Here is a 13,713-nt window from a genome sequence, read left to right as displayed (position 1 = left end):
GCCACGCAGACAAGCACATGAACCTGATTAAGGAAAAGCTCTTTCATTTATTTCCCTTTTGCTTAAATTAGCAAGAAACGAACTAATTAGTGGCTCCACCTTGGATCCGACTTGGCGCAGGTGGCCTGACTCAGCCTAATGACAGTGACTGCTGTAGGAAATGTGGGGATTGGAGATTTAAGAAGGAAGAAGTGAGGTGATATCCACAAATAATGCATTTAAAAAGAAAATTAAAGTACTGCGTGATGAGTTTATTGTCCCGAAATGTCCTTATCACAGCATGCACAGCGACGCAATGTGCCAGTGGTTCAAATAAATAGAAGCGATCTAAAATGTTCATCAAAGGCCCATATTTAGCTAAATGCTTAATATTTAATGGTTTATTTTACTTTAATGCCAGTGATAATTTTTTCAAGAGCGCGCAGCACATATTTGAAATGGTGGGAATCTTATTTTGCAGTGCCAGTCTCCGAACAACTCCCCGAGCTAATGTCTGGATCGGCTTTAGAGCTAAGCACACTGTATCCTTTCACTGGCACCTTGTGCTCTTTTCACTGCTTTCATCAGCCGGAAAACACATAAAAGAAGCTTTTGTCAGTACCTCCTCTATGAATCAACTTCCCAAGAAGCCCACATGCTTTATCGCATCGTGATAGGTTCATAACAGATAAAATGTAGAGATAAGATGCATATCTGAGGCGGGTCGTTTTTGTGTTTTTTTTATTAACTCCTATCTAGACTGGGACGGGAACCGGTGTGGGGAGCTTCTCTGTGTTGATGTGGCTGTCAGCTCGGAGCTGGCGATAACGCTGATGTGTGCACGTGTGTGTGCATGTGTGTGTGTGTGTGTGTGTATGTGTTTGAACTGGGTAATTATGAGGCACAATTTTTCATCGTCATTTGCCATGTCACCCGTCCTGATATGCAGTCAGCACATCAATGGACATTATTTACACAGCTTTATGCAACATTCACTCAGATGAAATGAAGGGGTGGGGGGGTTTGGTAGATCAAGCCAAACTTTGTGAAAAGCTGGCAAAGAGCAAGACTTGGATTTGCACTCGGAAAACAACCTGGACATGAAAAATTATTTTCCCACTGTAGGGAACACCAATATTCAGACTGCTGCATGATCAGAATTAATCTTATATTGCTCATTTTATATCCCATGTGGTATTGTTCTTTTGCTTTTGAATTTGCTGAAACTAAGTGATGCATGCTGTATGTTGAAGCCATACTGGCAGTCGAGTCTGCCTTTATGATAACACATAATTACCAGGAGTGTGAAATGATGCTTGTTGTCTGTTTGTTTTTCATCATGAGATCTGTACGATTTACGACTTTGCATCCCACGGTCCGTAGAGTCTACGGTATGGAGTCGAAAGTTGGAGGCAGCCATCTGGGTCCAACATAATTGTATACTGAACACCATCATTAAAATGGTGCCGGTGCGGCGCGAGCGGACCGGAAAGTAGGGTGGCACTCACAGAGGAACCGTCTCTTGGCAACTGTTCAGACACATCTGTCCTATTTTTCAACATATTCATCATATACTTAAGAGCAAAAAAAAAAAAAAAAAAAAAAAAAATCTCACATCCACACTGCTGCCCGGCTTCTGTGCTTTTCTCACAGTGGTCCACTGGTAATGAGTGTGGTGTTACCTCTGTGTTACCTCGGTATTAAGAGGGACCCGGGCGCTGTTGCATCAAGACAATTATGTGCCTCCCACTCCCCTGATAAAGTGGCAAATAGCCTTGTTTGAATAGAGAGAGCCCGGCGATGGTACAACAGGGCGGGATGGCATTATCGTTAACAATAAGAGGCAGGATTTACCTGACCAAGGGCCTTTTATTCGAAAAAAAAACTTCACAAATCCTCAATCCACTTCTGCCCGCTATTCAAATGCGAATAGAATGTCTGTATTTCATGTAGAATTTGAAATATGTACTCTCAAATATATGATGCAGTGAGGCCGATGTATGTATGTATGTATGTATTCATTCATTCATTCAAGATAGTTTTTTTTTTTTTTGGCATAAATTAAGATCTTTCTCTCTCTCTGAACGTTGAGTGTGATCTAAAGAATCCCCAGCAAAATAGTTTTTTTTTTTTTTTTACATATTTTGCATAATGACTTGGTAACAATATGCAAAATTATCATCAAAGCAGTCCACAGCTGTTTGTCATCCATTGTTGTTTTTTTTTTTTTTTTCTATTTTTTGTCTGAAGGTCATTTTCTGTTCTGCATTTTAGGAAACAAAGTCATGCAAGTTGCGCGTGTGTTCTTGCCTTTGTTTTGACCCGAAGGCATTGTCTTCCTTCAAAGATTTTTTTTCCTCTTCTTTTTATTTATTTATTTATTTTTTTTTTTCAGCTCACTCCCCATAGTGTCATGAACCCCTGCTACTCCTACTTTTAGTGATTCTGATGTCACTATCAGTCATCTTCACCGACGCAGCACACGCTTACCCAAAGTAGCCAAAGGAGTGCAGCAGCGCCGGGTGATGAGATTTGCGAGACAAGGCCACTTTGGCTTGTCTCCGATGAGACTCCCTTCCATAATAATGGACGTTGAGTGTGCGTGTGTGTCTATGAGTGTGTGCGTTTGCTAGTTTGTGTTGTCTCAGTTTTGACCCGATGAAGTCTACTCAACAGTCATATGCTGCAGAATTTATGTGCTACAGTCTTGGATGGCTCACACTGCCTGCATGAGGGGGTTCTTAAGAAAAAAAAAAAAAAAAAAAAAAAAAAAAAAAAACGCCTCGCCAGGGCCCCGGAGAAAGTAAATTTAGCCTCGCTCGTGGCGGCTTCTGCTGCCAAAAGGGGAGCCATCAGAAACGGAGCTGCCAGCCACTTGGGGTCCCAACCACAGGAACCGCAGGAACACAGTTTAATGTGATCGCACTCAATTATCACACCCAATTATCGAAACATCCACCGGTCAGCTGTCTGCAGTCTCGCGCGCCGTCTGTCACAACACGGACATCCCACCCCGGCAAAAGTGAATCCGGCGCCATCCTCCTCCCCTGACCTGTAGTCTAGCACTAGCATTTATAACACAGCAATAATTATGTTCCATCATCTGCTTAGTCACTGTTGGTAGCCGAGGCCAGGCTGAGGGACAGTGGATTGAGAGCCTTTTTTTTTTTTTTTTTAGTATCATATTCTATCTAGCCTATTTTACTATTTCTTACAGGTATGTCTAAGGCCGCTATCCACTTCTCTGAAGGAAAAAAAAATAATAATAAAAAGAATAATCAATATCCCATATCAGAAAACTACTTAATCCTTATTGCCCCACTCACTATCTATTCACCGTTTTACAAAGCAGTGGATTGAGTGAATGTCTGGAGAACTTTTTTTTTTTATTTTTCAATGTTGAGCACCTGCTATCATTATATCTGCCTTAGGTAAATCATATATTGACGGTTCTTTTTATCTTCTTTGTGTGCTGTTTAAATATGTTACGTAAAAGATTTTTTTCCCAGGTAGGTGAAGGAATTTTTTAAACACTTTGAGTGGTCATTTTGGCTTGTTGGTTAAGGTTAGGCGTTAGGCATGAGGTGGTTATGGTGAACATTGGGGAAAAGCTGTAGACGATGCATGCATGCCAATTCCATCTTCCATCGCCATGCTAGGAAAAAAAAAAAATACGAGATGGTTTAATGATCACTGCTGCAGGCGTGACATGAAACCTTGAAGTGAAATATGAAACTGTTGTGTCTCTTCTTTTGCAATTATATAACCATTATGAGCAATAGAAGGCTCTCGCGCATACCTTTGGGATGAGTTCTTCTCTCTATTGAAAAAAAAAAAAGAAAAAAAAAAAAAACAGGCCAAGATTTGCTGATTTCCAGGATACTGCACATCATCCGTGTCAGGGAGCTGTTGACAAGCGAGATTCCCGAAACCCCCGGGAGAGATGAGACGTCAGCACGACATGCGGTTAGATCACAACATTTCAATATTAAAGGGTTTAAAAGATTTCTACATTGGAGTGCTGCAGGAGGCCTGCCTCTGCAACACATTTTCACAAACTTTGCACTTTACATTGATGAGCTTAAAGAAAATACAGCCATTTTTTAATGTTGTATGATTAAAACTGGCACCAAAATCAAACATGTGACCCTGATAGATCATTTGTGCTGATACCTCATGCTAACACTTGCATGCACCGTGTTGATTGATAGTAGACTTGATGCTATGACTTTACACCACTGGTTTTCAAATGGGGGTGTTTGTTCTCCCCTAGGGGTACGTTGGAGTACTTTTTAACCTAGAATAATTAGCTTATGCAATAATAAGTTCAATAAAATTGTAGAAAACTGACCCAGAAAATGATTTGTTGTTGTAGCAGCGATACAGCGGAAAATGAGCACTGCAAAAACGCCAAATCTTACCAAGATTATTTGTCTTATTTCAAGTCAAAAATGTCTTATTTCTAGTCAAAATATCTCATTACACTTAAAATAAGACATGATCACCTCAGAAGTAACTTGTTTTTAGACAATTTTCACTTGTTTCAAGTGAAATTTCACTTGAAACACGTGAAAATTTGCTTGTTTCATTGGCAAAATTTGCCAGTGGAAAAAGTGAAAATTCCCTTGAAATAAGTGAAAATTAGCTAGAAACAAGAAACAAATTTTGCCAATGAAACAAACAAATTTTCACTTGTTTCAAGCAAGTGTAATGAGATATTTTGACTAGTAATAAGACATTTTTGACTTGAAATAAGACAAATAATCTTGGTAAGATTTTGAGTTTTTGCAGTGAGGAGAAAGAAGTGAAAAAGAAGCAAAAACTCAGACACCGATGGAGGTGGGTTGTACCTCTTCTTATAGGATTTTTTTTTTTTTTTTCCCTACCAAAACATTTTTTCTTGCACTGGTCAGGGTGTACTTGGCTGAAGGAAAAAAAAAAAAAAAAAAAAAAAAAAAAACATTGCAAAGGGGGTGCATTAATGCGAAAAGTTTGAGAACATGTGCCTTATACAAGTGAGAAAATGAGAGCATCATCTTAAACAATCTCCTACAGTCTCCTATGCAGACTTGGTGTCATAACCAAGTCTGCATTTTGGAGTAGGAGATTGTTAAAATTTATTTGACAAGTTGCGGAAAAAATAACAATGGTTTGGAAAAACTAGGGGCTACTTTCCCTGTTTTTTGTGGGAAGTCAAGCTGGTGGGATACTGTGTCTCGCTAAAGTTTTCTTTCCCTGCATAATGCTCGTTTGTCCACTGTAAGTCAACACAGTGTTTGCTGAAGTCTTCAGAGCATCAGAGCAAACCATCTACCAGGGTCACCTGGATGATTTTGCTGTTTATCTTCTCATAACAAGGTGATCAAATTCCCCGAACTTTGCTGTATTCCTCGCAGTGCGCCGTGGTTTCGTAACCATCAACAACAAGTCTGGAGTTTTCCCCGCACAGTTTCAGGTCGAACCTGTTGGGTTACAGAAAAGAGAAAAAAGAGGAAAAACACAGAGAGAGAAGGACGTAAATCAAAGACAGGATTCAGGCTTAGAATGACGCTCTCCTTTGCAGGTAAAACCACCTGGGTGACATTTAAATCCTGTGTGCAAACAGCACCAGCGAAAACTAACACCTGTAAATATTCAGGTAAAGCGACACGAGACTTGGTTGATATTTGCACCCGCTAAGACTTAAAGCATCTGATGACAGCTCCTTTCGCCGGGTCCGCTAGCGCTACAGGATGTGTTTTGCAGTTTTGTTAGGCAATCCACTCGCCGGTGTCACGACAAAAAGCGCTTTCGCCCGCCGGGCTCCCAAACCGTGCCCTGTCAAACGTGAGCATGACATGCGTAGAGAGAGGAGCAGGTTAATTTCCCTGGTTGACTGGTCCAGACTTGTGAGATATTTGATTGCCAGTCTCTGGTAGTCCAACTTGTGTTTGTTGTTTTGTGCAACAAGGAACAGGTCCCAATCCTAAATGCTAGACAAAGATGATATAAAGTGCCTGCGCCTGAAAACAAAAGGTTTTCAATGATAGAAAGGCTAAACATCTAAGGTAAAAACTCCAACACTTGCTGTCCTTATTAAAACTGCACATGCACGGCTTGTCAATTTTATATTATGCATGATGGAGCGTGAAAGCCTATATCTTCTATATACATGACTGATTAAAGACATACAGACAATTATTTCCCCTCAAGGAAACATGTGCACTATTTTAACCTTCATTGACGGGTTTGTTTTCCTACCTTGGTTCTCTCCCTGTGGTTAGCAATGATTTATGGTTTGTAATTAGATACTTTGCAACTGTAGCGCGGTTGTTTGTTCGAGTAACCACCGCAAAAAAAAAAAAAAAAAAAAAAAAAAAAAAATTCAAAGACATAATAGAGCAGCGCTGCAGGCCAGTGAACCTTAACTGCTTTGAGCACCACAGGAAAGAGCAACGTGCTTTAATTTCGCCCTCTTTGTTCATATTTTATCGCGCTTCTCCCTGTAACACATCCTTTTGTGCTGAGCCCCAAATGTGGCCGTTTTTTTTTTTTTTTTTTTTGCACGCAGATGCAGCTTGGTGGAATTTGTGCACATGTAGACAAGACAAGTCCAAACTCACAGGCAGGATTCCAGCTTTCCTTAACAGCATCTTAATGATGAGCTCGCACACTTGGCCCAGTTTGACTGATAAGGGGCAAAAACTGAAGACACGGCACTTATCTCTGGTCAAAGGTTGAGTCGGTTTTGAGGAGGACTCCTTTTTGGAGGCGATTTGTAATTCTCAGAGTGTGGGTGGGTGCTCTGTTTTCCATCCTCCCTGCCTTCTTCTTCAGTTTTTTTTTTTTCTTCTTCTGTGTTTTGACAGAGGGCAAAGTTGAACACACCGCATTTAGATGCAAAGACACAGCAAGGCGGAAAACATGGCAGGTGTTGGGTTTGATCCCTTTCCCCTGAGGGCGACAAACTTCATGTGAATAATGGAGGGTAAAAAAGGTGCCATTGGCTACCTTGGCCAGTACAAAGATCTGACAGGAAAGGACAAAAAAAGCAGAAATCATGCATTAATTCCTATAAGCGGCATGAGGTATGACATACTAGGGCGACCTGTCCCACACATCTTCTTGTTGTGCTGAATCCTGACTTAAGTCTATTTATTATTAGCCATTTGTATCTAACATATCTATTTTTATGCTTTAATTGAAAGCAGGGAATTCCCTATACGGTGTCAAAAATGTTCCAGGATCCCGGAACCGGGTTTATTGATTGGTGACGAATTGTAAATGTGGGGAAGAAAGTCGAGCGCCGCTGGAAAAATTAACTAGGTTGTCTCTGTTCCTGAAATATGTCCTGTGCTTTCGGGAGATCAGTGATTCCTCTTGCCTCCTGACAGTTTGGTTTCACTCTTCCCGGGTGCCGCGACAGCAAATCAAAATCTGTTTTGTCGGGAAGAGTCACTGTTAAGTAAAGCGCCGGTGCACGAACTTGTTTCCCCCCCCGCGCGATGTGAAACGAACTCGGTGCACTGCAAGAAAAAAAAAAAAAAGAAAGAAAAAATCCCCATCTAAACAAGTCAATTAGCCTCATATTCAGTGTTCAAATGTGCCAGTGGGATGAGATAATCCCGCTTGTTTCCAATTTTTCTGAGTGTAAATACATACAAATGAGGCCGATCAGCTCAAGAAACTAACATTTGATTCAAGAAAAGCCTGGAACAAGTTGATTAGCATTGGAAAGAAGTGGGATTATCTCATCCCAATGGCAGATTTTTTACCATCTTTGAAGAAAAACAAGAGTTTAAACCCAAATATGAGATTAACTGGCTTGTTAAGACACAGTTTTTCATAGACTGACGGGACTGACTAACCTTTAAAATGCCATAGCTTCTGTTTAGGACCTTTCCAATCGTCCTAACCTTCACACAGCGCTGATTAGATTAATGTTAACCTTTGATCAAGGCCAACACTCCTCCAGGTACAACTCTTATATCTGCCCACCTGCTTTTATTATGTCAAAGAAAGCAAAAGCAAAAAAATAATAATAATAATAAAAAAAGCCCACATAAATTACACAGTGCACAGGAGCCCTCTGTCCTTGAGTCGAAGTCGAGCAAACTCATCTCGCACATACATTACTCACGCCGGCTGAGCCCCATTGATCTATTATTGAGCCAAAATCTTATTAAGCAATCCAATCCCGTTTGTCATACAGTGCCCTTCCCCCCGGCGTCACGTCTCTTTTTTTTTTTTTTTTTTACCTGTGAGTCATGAGCGCAATATGAACGATACTGATAACCTTGTAATTTTCCGTCCCGCGAACACCTGTCTGCGCTCACCTCCCGAGAGATGTTCATTTGACACCGCTCTAGTCATCGCCATGTGAGGACCCCCCGTTTCGCCCCCCCCCACCCCTCCTCCACAACACCTCTCCGCGGAGCACCACAAAAGATGACTACCTGGGCAATATCCTGTTTATTGTGCACTTGGGATGACTTTTAATTAAAACCGCACACCCCCTTTTGTGTATTTTCAACAATGCAGCCGGTGCCATTGTAATCAGCCCGGGCGGCCCCCACGCCTTTTCTTTTTGTCTTTTGTACACCCCTGCTTTGTTTATCGACTCTTCTTGTTCGCCTATTGTCGTCTTCCCCGGGAACACGGGAAGCGATGACCTGCGCCGACCTATCGGGGCAGCTGACGCATATTCCGGGCGAAAAAGAGGACAGCTTGTTTTGGTGATGGAGTAGCTTTGAGAGGGAGATGGGAAGGGCCTCGGGGTGCAATCCCTCTGCCACATGGTGCCTCCGTCTATTGCTCACTTATTTCTGTTTTCCCGCTACCTCTCGCTCTCTCTCTCTGTCTCTCTTCCATCCTCCCCCTCCATTCTACATTTTGCGGGGAGCCACATGCAGGCCGTTCTGGTCATTGTGTAATTGGTGGCCATTTTGGTTCACTGCTCTCAGCAGTGAACAGATTGTAAGCTGGAGTGTTGTGTTAATTGCCGAGTCTCTCTCTCCCTCTGAGCCCCTCTCAGCAGCTCTCTTGCACACGCACTCGCGCAGAATCAGGCATTTGAGACAGTTATACTCTGAATTTAGATGTGATTTACCTGTGAGGTTTTCGCATGATTCAGTTCTTTTCAGACTTCTTGGAGAGTGAAATGAGGAAGGAGATTCGTACACAGAAATTATTAAACGCATTGTTTTGTCTTGGGATTTTCATGAAAAGCAAAAGAGGTTAAATTCACTTCTTTTCCCCAAACCCCCAACCAACTGGCTCTGACTTCAAACCAATGAAACCATGACTGGATGTGGTTTGGCTTGCTGTTGTTGTAGCCTGTATTGTATTTTTTTTCTTAGTTTGCACCGCCCTCTGCTGGCGGTTCTCCATAACAGCATCTGATGTTGAACTGAGGCCAAGTGACTCACCTTGAGGCAGACAAAATGCCACTGGGATTTATCATATCACACCAATATGCATAAATGTGATCTACAACGCAGAGAGACACCCACACACTCACTAAAGTAAAAGTGTGCCCCCTCCCATAAGAAATGAATTGTAGTGAAAGGGGAGGGGGTCACGGTGTGGCTGCCTGGAATGAATGGACCTCCACAAGCAGGTACTGCACTGGATGCTCAGTTGATTGATTCTGGCAGTCGAATGGAGCCTGTTTTTATTAATGTGCACTGGGCCGATATTTGCTCCTTGAGCCTCATATGAACACTGACTCTCACACACCTTTTCTTTACCTCAGTGAAATACTTACTCTTTCTTATGCTTCATTTAAATCAGGGGTGTCAGACTCACATTAGGTAGTTTATCATTTCATTATTTTCTCTGACATCAATATGACAGTCGACACATGGATATTTTAGGCTGCTTTCTTAATTTATTATTTTAAGTCCATAAATTTCAGCCTATACCGATCAGTGAGAATCTGCACGGGAACAGAACACATAATGTCGAATTGCATGACCAAAAACACAACCATAAACCAAAAATATAGCATACAAGTTTGCTATTTACCTCCCAGAAGAAAATGAAAATTTGCTAAACTAAAATACTGTAGCAACGGTCAGTGCAACAACTGGCCTGCTGGTTTTTTCCATTTTACCCCTGGCTGATTCGGCTTCCAGCTGAGAATTCATTTATCATACTTAATCATTAATTTATCAATTGATCTCTTCTTATTACACATAGTTGGTAACAATTGGAGGCCCATATTGCAATTAAGACGTAACATTTTGATGCAAAACATGTTTTCCCTCATCTCCGACGACTCTGATTTAAATCATTCAGACGGTTAAGGTACTGTGTTATCAAAAGAAAACACTGGCAGTGTGTGGTTGAATATATACAAAATTAAGTCTATGGTACAAATGATACAAAGAAAGAAAGAAAGAAAGAAAGAAAAGCAATGAACTTGACTCTAAAGGATTTGATTGATCCAGTCTTTCATTGCTGGAGGCAGGCCAGTGGAGAACAAAAAGTGTTTTACATGATTTATCTCCTGGTGAAGTCGTCTGTTGGTGTGTGTGTGTGTGTGTGTGTGTGTGTGTGTGTGTGTGCATTATGTCTATGTATGCCTTTGTTGAAGAGCAAATGCACAATGTGTTTGGAGTATTGGGTCACTGGACTGCAGCAGACTCTCTCTCTCTCTCTCTCTCTCTCTCTCTCTCTCTCTCTCTCTCTGTCTCTCTCACTGTTTCAATTTTATTGGCATGACAAGATGGCGCTTATATTGCCAAAACAAATTACAGATAAAGACAATAAAGTTACTGTCACAACATAAACAGTAAAATAAATAAAAATAAAACAGCAAGACAATAATAGCTCTCTCTCTCTCTCTCTCTCTCTCTCTCTCACACACACACACACACACACCATCTTTGGGCCTCAGCTGCAGGTAGCCCTCCACTGGCAATTACTTTCATCCACAGACTGTGACCATGAACTGTTCCCCTCAGGGGTGGGCATGCACACACACACGCACACACACACACACACACACACCTGCATATGCACAAACATGCACACTCTCATTTGCTTGTCCTCTGTGTCTCTTTTAGCACACACTCACGCATGCAGACACACACACACACACACACACACACACACACACACACCACAAACCTGTTGAATGCTAATTCCAGGCTTCTGGCTGCACAGCTTTGGTTCTGAATCTGGTCCTGATCCCCTCCTACACAGTCACAATCCTCCTAAATGCACCCTGATCGCCGCGTGGCCACCAGTCTCCGGTGGACCGGGCCGGTCAAGCCCATAAAGACATGCACACACACTCACGCCGGGTCCCGGCTAACCTGCGGCCTGGGACCACAGGGACTGAGATGACGACAAGCACACTCATTCACACTGCGTCCACACACACACACAGTTACACACACACACACACGCACACGCACACAGCGGAAGACCAGCATGGTGGGTCAGCCTTGAAGTGTCTTGAAGACAATTAGAGTGAAAGCAAAAAGTGAATGAAGACCTGGGGGAGCGGGGATTAGGGCGGCGGTGTTTAGGTCGAAGGATTAGTTCAGGGGCGCGGGGCACTTTAAAAACACAAGATAAGCTCTCCAGCAGCTAAAGGTCACTCACCAAACAGATTGAGTGCTTATCAAGGATGAGAGGAGATCTTAGTGGCAGGTGGGGCTCGGCAAAGAGGGCGGATGTATGTGTGTGTGTGTGTGAGTGTGAGTGTGTGTGTGAATGTCTGATTGCTCATGTTAGCACGCTCTTGAACTAGAGATGGGTCAGAAGCAAGATGCCACAACTTCAACTCATTTCACATGGGGTCAACACTGCTGCCCCCACTCTCCCCACACACACACACACACACACAAGCTGCAGCTCCTCAGTCTGTTCACTCCAGTGGAGGAAGACATACCTGTGTACCATTTTTAATATCACTGATTCTCATGCCCATGTATTCTGATTCTTATGTCAGTGTTGTGCATGAATGCGTCAGCTGAACGGTGCACATCACTTTGCAATTAACGAACGTGCACGTGAGCTCACGCGCTGTTTTACGGCACCCGAGGCCGGGGTTTAACAGCGCCGGGCGCGCAGCATGGAACGGACAAGTTCAGACAACGCAGCTACCGGCACTGATGAGGCCTGTCCTTGAATGAATATTTGCACAATTTTTTATGAAGAAATCAGTTCAGATTCCACCAGAAAAAAATACATTTTTGTGCAAATTGCGCTCACCAGGTCTGAAAAACAAGTCACGATGTCAGCGAATTTGAAAAGACATATTGAAAGTTAAAAGCATCCGATTTGTCTCGGGAAATATTTACGAGTGAATAAATGATCACGAGAAATCATTAACAAAAGGTTAAGACCATCATAAGTCCAATGTGTTTTGAGTTGTCCTGCAATATGACACGTTTGGTGGTAAAACATACTAAGATTGTTAGGGTGAGGTTTCAAAAGTAATTTCTGTCTGCATCCAACTAATGCTTTTTTTTCAGTATTGAAAAAGCAACAAGCTCTTTGTGTATTTTTAATTTCTGGGTTTAAGAGTTACACCAACTTTCCACTCTGAAGCTTGCATTTTTTATTCTCAGAAAAGGAGTTTTTTTTTTTTTTTTCTTGAGAAAAACAACTCAGCAGCTCAAAAATAGATATTTGAAGGTTTCGAGGCTGTGGCTTCAGGCCCGGGCCCAGTTTCCACTCAATTTGCCTGGAAATTTGGAAACCCAACTACCCAAGTGAAGATGAGCCAGTGGCTTGTTACACTGAACGGCTGTATCAACACTTTAAGGTAATGGAGTCAAACTTGAGTGTGTGAGTTCATTTTGAAAGCCAAAATATGCAGTGAAGATTAAAAAAAAAGAAAAGAAAAGAAAAAACAGTGACAAACACCCTACAGCGTCAGTATGACTCAGTGGCTCAAGGTGCTAGTCATGCATGGAGACAGACAGGTAGCAGGTTCAAGTCTGAGTCACTCGGAGCAAATGAAGCCCCCGTGCTGAGGAAAAAAACAAAAAACTCAGTCAAAAGGTTCTGTGAAGCAAAATGACCCAGTGGCTCCGAGTGTTCGGCCAGGTGCATGAAATTGTCGAGTTTGTTGTTTGCAGCTTGGACTCAGTTAGATTTTTTTTTTCTAAAGCCAAAATTCTGACTAAAGATTGAAGAGCCCTGACAAAACAGTAAAGAAGCGCCATGACCCGTGACTCAAAGTGCCGCGCGGCTGGAGAGTTGACTTTTGGTTTAAGCCTGAGTCAGTCGGTGAATTTTGAAAACCAGCATCCCAGGTAGAGACTGAAAAACCCAGTGGCTGAGAGAGAGAGAGGTCGCCTCATGCAAATTTAGAGATTTATGGATTCAAGCCCGAGTGGGACTAACTGTTTCGTTATTGTTGGCTTTTGAAAGCCAATAATCACGGTGAAGATGGAAAACATCTACCTTGGCACAGTCTGACCCGGCAGCACAGAGTGATAGGCGGCTGCATGATGGTTTCGAGGTTGTGCGCTCAACTCGGAGTAAAACCGAACGTTTTGAAAGCCACCATTCCGAGTGAAGACTGAAAAGCTCTTTGATGCAATCTGATGCAGTCTGACCCGGTCGCTCACAGTGTTTCGGTGGCTGCAAGAACATTTAGAGTTTGTGGGCTCAGGTCTGATGAGAGTAAAGGTGAACGATCCAAAGGAAAACTGAAAAAGGCCCGAGAAACATCCAGCTGTGATGTGACGCAGTGGCTGGGAGTGCTGGGTGGCCGCGTGAGGGCTTGGAGGT

Source organism: Myripristis murdjan, chromosome 2 (assembly GCF_902150065.1).
Source record: "Myripristis murdjan chromosome 2, fMyrMur1.1, whole genome shotgun sequence".
Classification (NCBI taxonomy): Eukaryota; Metazoa; Chordata; class Actinopteri; order Holocentriformes; family Holocentridae; genus Myripristis; species Myripristis murdjan.
The sequence above is the reverse complement of the archived record's forward strand: the minus strand, read 5'-3'. Positions refer to the sequence as shown.